The 6881-nt window shown below is 38.0% G+C and overlaps 1 pseudogene; it reads right to left on the bottom strand.

Moving 5' to 3' along the window:
- Positions 1–252: 252 nt before the first annotated feature.
- Positions 253–6881, bottom strand: part of LOC101631082 — a 10475-nt pseudogene continuing 3846 nt past the window's right edge.

Raw genomic sequence — 6881 nt, 5'->3', positions numbered from 1 at the left:
GGGCTTGCCTTTTATCTCAGGAAACAGAAGAATTTCCTTTCCTGGGGCAGCACCTGCTTGCTTGGGCCAGGCAGCAGCCTTATGAGGCTAAGGCAATCCAGTTATAAACTGATGGTTGCTCAGAATATTTTTATATTATGATTATACAAAAGAGGGAGGTCATATCATAAGTTAGCAATAGATATTCTGATTTTTCAGAGCTCTTCCCTTCTATCCAGAATTTGTCAGTCAACAGAAGTTGCATAGCTTGTGTCAGGACCTGACCACGTGAAGCCAGAGTGGGCCACAGTGGCAGTCTGTGGGCTCAGGCAGTGAGCTCAGTGGTGGCTGCACACCACAGCAGCTTCCACTGCAAGTGGATCCCATGGTATATTTGCTACACCTATGCCTTAAGCTATGAGTCAGATGTGTGACGATTGTGGATCCCAATCTTCCTAATGGGTAACCCAAAATAATGACTCCTCTGTTCATATTAGTTTTACTTGGATCAAGATTCTTATGTTTCATAACTGCTAATTACTGCAGAACAAAAGCTTCATTTATGTCCACCAAATGAAGTCCTTAAGACCTAGTCCTGTTTTCTTAAGTGCCCCAGTAATAGCAGTGACAGAACCAATATCCACAGAGAGGGATCTTATTCAGACACAAAAGGGCTCACAATTCTTGGCAGTGTTGTGAAGTTATGTTTCTCAACAGCATAGCATCTTCACTAGCTATGATTCTGCTCCAGCACCATCAAATACCCTCAATGCATTCCATGCAGTAATGGTTCCATCCTTCTTGAATACTAGAGGGAGTTTATTTAACCATTCCAGCATGGCTTGGGGCTGGGCATGCTCATGCTCATATACTTAGGTTGTCTGCTAACCTTTCCTAGTGTACACCTCTATTGTTCCCATCTCATTATTAAAATAGCCAATGTCATTAGCAGCTTCCCCTCTCTGCTATGCTGCAGGGCATATTTATCACAACCTGCTCTGCTTATTTTATGTTTGCAGTAAGATCCTCTTCAGTAATTCTCCTGGGCAGTTGTCATAGTGATCTTTAATCCTGCCTACAAAGAATCTTCTAGTTTAAGATCTGATCCAAATGTGGTTCCAAAACACAGTTTCTGACTCAGTAGTAAGTTTTCCTCCACACAAAGACTGCTTCAGCATTTTTAACACAGATTTCCTGATACCAGCTTGCAAAGGACCTAAAGTCAGAATCACAGAGCTTGTTAACAGGGAGAACTGGAGTCTCATGGAACTCCCCCGTGTACACCTAGCCAAGGATGCCTCATGTGAAGAACTCTGTATGTCAGTGCCCCCCACAGACACTTTTAGTAATTTCAATTGAGACTTTCCCAGCAGACAAGAGAGCTTTGAAGGGAAAATTAGGTCAAGTCAGGAGCTGTGTAGTTTATCATAAGCTCTAAAGGATGTTCACTTAGCAGCCATGATGAACCCACCTCAGAGCAGGGCCTTGGTGGCAGAGCAGGAGGGCCTGGGATTCTTCTGGGCTATAGTACAATTGATTTTAAAACAGCTAAGAGACAAATTGAAAAAAAAAATACACATTTTTAATAATGCTTTAAAATAATTGCATAATTACTTTTATGCAATGGTTTTTGTTTGTGTGGATTAAAATTATCTCCCTCAGTCCTTACTTCCCTGAGGAATTTCTAGTATTTCTTGTTAGTGTATAAAGATTGTAGACTCATTGGGATACATGTATTTTTCAGCCAAAGAGTATAGATAATTCATCCCATAATTCTATGTTAGGAAACTGTTGGAGACTCTGTTTCCGATCACGGATTATTGGGGGGCAGAACAGGCAGGGTCTCAAGGTGGGAACGATGTTGGTGAGAGGATATTCCAAAAATTGGGGAGTAAAGGGGAGTGGGAGTGAGGAAGACACGGGAGTCTGAGTTGGGGGCAAATCTTCCTGCTCTGCCTCAGCAGAGGTTTATTTTATGCATTTCAAGCAGGCAGAGGGATGACATTAGTATATGAAATGGGCTGAGATCACAATCACCTTTTTGCTGGGGTCATTTTGACCTTTACTTGAGATTATAACATTCTAAAATCAATCAAGGTTAAAACAGGTACATAGATGCACAAAGTTTAAGACTAATATTACCATAGTGAAGATTAACTAAAATAAAGTCCTTTAAACCTTATCTACTACTTAATGGTTTTTTTTTTTTTCTTTTTCTACTTGAGACATCCTAGGAGTCAGGAAGAGGAAATTTCTTGTAAATAAAATAAAATTATGGAAAAGTTCTTTGAAGAAACTTGTGAGAAAGTTTTAAGAGAGTTTCCTTGAGGTCTGGACAGTAGAAAGCCTAATTAGCTCTGAATAGGAGACTTAGGTGAATTTCCTTATCTAAAAACTAAATGGTAGAATCCTGAAAGACTAGCCTGAAGACTTGTGTGAATTCCTTTGAAGTGTAGCAGGTCAAAAACCTGATTAGCTCTAAACAGGCAACCTGGATAAATTTCCACATCTAAAGGCCAGACAGTAGCAAGGTTGAGTAATTCTTTAGAAGCTGAATAGAAGGCTAGGTGAGAGAGTAGAGTGATAAGATTTGGGTTTTCCTCCATCTGGCAGTGAGAGAGAATTTGCAGAAACAGCCCTTTTACTTTTATTGATCAGCCAGTTGTCAAGTCACTTTTGACTTCAGAGGAATTTCTCACCCTGGTGCAGTGCTTGCTTGTCAGGGCCAGGCAGCGCCTTATGCGGCTGAGGCAATCCAATTGTAAACTGAAGGTTGCTCAGAATATTTTGATATTATGATTATACAAAAAAAGGAAGGTCATAACATAAGTTAGTGTGGAAAGTCTGATTTTTCAGAGCATTTCTGTCTCCATCCGGAATATGTCAGTAAATAGAGGTTGCATAGCTTGTGTCAGGAAAAGAAGATACTAGCAGTGGCCTGGTTAACTCTTAAATTATGGTGAGTTCAGTTACCCCAAGAATAACTTCTTCCCTTGGTGAAGGAATGCCTATAAAGAATTTTAAAAAGACTAGTAATTTAATTGGGGCTATTACTTGGCTTTACTGAGGGATTATTTTCCTCTAGTCTAATTAAAAATGCTATCTTTAAAAAAATTTTTAAGTTAAATTAATTTTTCAAAAGATTTTATTTATTTTTGAGTAGAAGAAAGGGGGTGTAGGCCAGAGGTGTAGGGGGTGAGAGGATTCACCAGAGACAGAGTTGGCAACAGAACAGCTCAATCTACTGAAATACACTGCGGAGGGGAGGAGCAGCCAAGAAGGGAGAGATCTGCTGTGCCATATGTGTCAGCTCTTTGGCTTGCAATAAAACTTAGGCAGTTGGATAATGGCACTGACACTTAATCCCTAGTCCACCAGGAAGGTCTGATGCTTATTGAAGTCCATTTTTAGGTCATTCTCTTCTCCTTTTTTGTAATTATTTTCAATCACTGAAATGATCAGTGAGAGTGGAACAAAAAATTAAATGTCTATTAATATTTATCATATTCCAGAAGCCAGTTAGTATTAAATTGAGAAACCATATAATTTAACTCCTTAATTTTAGTGATGAAGAGATAGAAACTTAAAAGAGTAAATCACTGAAAGAGAATATTGATGTCATGACAGTGAGCACAGTGTATTTTCCACCTTACTATACTTTATGTATTCACTAACTGGCTCCAGGGTAACTCTGATTAAGTGGAATAACTACTAATTGGAAGAATATTGGAAGCAGAGCTCTTAAATAAAGACATGTGAAATTCAAAGACCAGTCACTGACCTTTTATATGTTCTTCCAATATTCTTGGATTTTAGATTTAGGCAGAACTGGGTTTAGATTCTAGTTCTAAATGTTATATGTTTTAAACTCACTAATTTTGGGTATACTATTAATTTATTCATTAACTGATCACATATTTATTGGCTGTTAAGAAAATTGTCCTGGGTGCTGAAGAGTTAGCAGTTAACAAACATGCAAATCTGTCATGTTGATTAATTGAGAAATAACACAACTGGGAGTAATGCTTTGCTAGTGCAAAATGATCATTATATAATTATGACAATTAGCAGCTGGGATCCTGGATTTTTGTACAATTTCCATCTGATCCACCACACGTCTCTTGACATTCCTAGTAGGGAGAGTCCAGCATTATAGTTATATGCTTCTCGTTTAAAACTGAGCAGAGAATTCCAACCAATGCATCATTAGAAAAATATCAGTGAAAGGTAAGGGAGAAAGGGTAGCTATGTGAGATAGATGCTTATGCTCTGCTTCACAACTATAAAATATAGTTTTTGACTCTCCACATGACACATCTCTTTCCATGGAAGCAGATAGCCAGCCATTCCTTCCATCACCTGTCAGGCCCCCTTCTCCATCTTCTCTCCAAGAAGCATCAGAGCAGGCCTCCTTAGCAGCTACATCTGCTGGAGAAGAGTGATGCTGCTTCACTTCCTCTCCCTATTGGTTAAAGAGAAAGCTCAACGAAAGGCTGGGGACTTCATGCCTTTCTTTCTTAAAGTGCCTTAGTGTAACAAGCGGAATGTTTTCCCAAAAAGAAGGAAGGAATGAGAATCCATGTTAACTAGTGGGGCAGATTTTGGCTTTGGGGTCTGTGCCTGTAGATGCTGCTTCTGAGGAGAGAAGATCCATTCCTTTGAAAGGATTCATCCTTTCATTACATGATATTTGATAGCACAATGGGAAGAATTTTAGACTCAATAAATGCAAACCTTCCCTACTGTTATTTCCTAGCCTTGTAACTGGAATTGCCAAAACAATTTGCTAGTCCATTTCTCTTTCTTCTTGCAGCTGTACAATACTTTGCTTTGTTGGGTGGTTTCACTCTGTAGCTCTCCTCCTGTTCACTCAGGGCTGCTATTCTCTCACATCAGCCTCAGTAGAACTCTTCTCCCTGCCTGCATCTGGCATCCTCTCTTGTCCCAGTATATACCTTTTTTTTTTTTTTTTGCCCCTTCTACACTCTAATCAACCAGAAACATACTTCTTTTTCCCGGTTTCATGAGTTCTACTAGCAACATTTAAAAAGAATGCTAATATTTATTTTTAAGGTGATTACAGATTTATGAAGCATTTAAATTGTTTGTCTACTTTTGAAAACTCATGGTTTCACCAATTTGTGCTCTTACTGTACTTTATAAACAAATCTATTAAAGCTCTAGTTGTAATGTATTATAGAGAGACTTGTATGCCCTGCATGCATAGGAAACAAGGCCGATAGAAATGGCTCAGCCTTGCAGTGCCAGCACGTTGAAGAATTCTTCATACATTGAAGCACCAATGTGCATTTTACTTATATTCTCTAAAGAGATTTTTTCTTCTTAAAGTCAGGATATAAGTCCTATATTCCTATTATCACTTCCAAAAGTGATATACAGTTTTATTTTTGAAGTTCTAGTGATGATTAAATGAGATAATGAAAAATGCATAATCACAGCTTTAGAAATATGATTCATTTCCATCATCATCACTGTACTTTCTCATGATGACCCACAGATGGAGAAAGGACTCTATATCTCTTTCTATTGATTCAGTCTTCTCCTCATCACAGATTAATTTTCTACTAGCAGTGAGATACTAACATCATAGTAATGTCCTTTCTATTTAGCCCTGGCCAGGGACTCTCCACTAATGTCTGAAAAGGAACAAGTATCCTGATTATGACACTCTATACTCAGTTTAATTATGCTTGACAGTCGAAAGGGACAGTTCTGAGCAGTCCACATAATCTTATCATGTTCCTTCCTATGAATTCCAGGCTTTAGATCTTCTCACAACATAAGTCATCTGCCTCTTCTCCATGTTCTCACAGGAACTTGAAACCAGACTAATGCTAGAAGTCACGTTGCTTGATGAAGACAATGATGAAGTGATGCTACCTTACCTACTGGTTATATAGGAAGAAAAAAGGTGACTAATGGGAATTTTCATAAACTGCTTTTGTTCAGCAGATTGACCTATTTAATACTAAAAGAGAATCTAGGACCCAGGATAAAGAAGCAACCTGGGGTTCAAGGATTGACTTTTACAATGCTAAACTGAAAAAAGGAAAAGAAAAGGGGCAGTTCTTAAAAGCTCTACCTTTTTATCTCAACTCACCCAATTGTAGTACCCACTATATGTGTGAAGACACACTTGTTGGTATTCAGGAATACCAACCCTCTAGTCTTACTGTAACCTCCCTAGTCTTGGTGCTCTTCCTATACATGATGCCTGACCTACCAACAGTTGATTTTATTGCTTTGTATCTGTACATATTTTTAATTACCTTCCTAAAGAAATAACTTCTGTTCAGTCTCCAAGCCCTTTATGTAACAGATTCTGAATATCTGCTCTTATCCCATGCTATTCTGTAATCTGGACAGCCATTATAGTCAATCAAGACTTCTTAAGTTAATTTCTACTTTCTCCCTACACTTCTAACCTTCACCAAATACTAGTTTTGCTCATGTGGCTCATGATTCTTTTCCTCTGCTGGTCTGAATCATCTCTTCCTTCTTTGATTCAAGTCTCACTTCTGCCAATGAAATACATCTTCATGTTTTCTCTAAATACTGCATTCTATATGAACATACTTTTTTACTACTATTTTTAAATTCAATTACTTTAAATTTGTATTCATTTGTTTTAATTTATAAGTGCCTATATTTATTCTTAATATTCTTAATATACTGTTTATAAATTCAGCAACATTAATACTGTCTCACAACCAGGAGTTTCTCTGAGGAGAGAACATAACTTATGTTAATGTGTATTTCTTTATTTCCTGATAGACACTGATCTTGAGATCTCCATGTTAGTTTCCTAGCCCTGCATACTCTTTTTTTTTTTTTTAAGATTTATTTATTTGTGCATACAGAACTGGGGTACAGGCCAGAGG

Source organism: Condylura cristata, unplaced genomic scaffold (genome assembly GCF_000260355.1).
Source record: "Condylura cristata isolate star-nosed mole 26May11 unplaced genomic scaffold, ConCri1.0 scaffold00001, whole genome shotgun sequence".
NCBI lineage: Eukaryota > Metazoa > Chordata > Mammalia > Eulipotyphla > Talpidae > Condylura > Condylura cristata.
The sequence above is the reverse complement of the archived record's forward strand: the minus strand, read 5'-3'. Positions and strand labels throughout refer to the sequence as shown.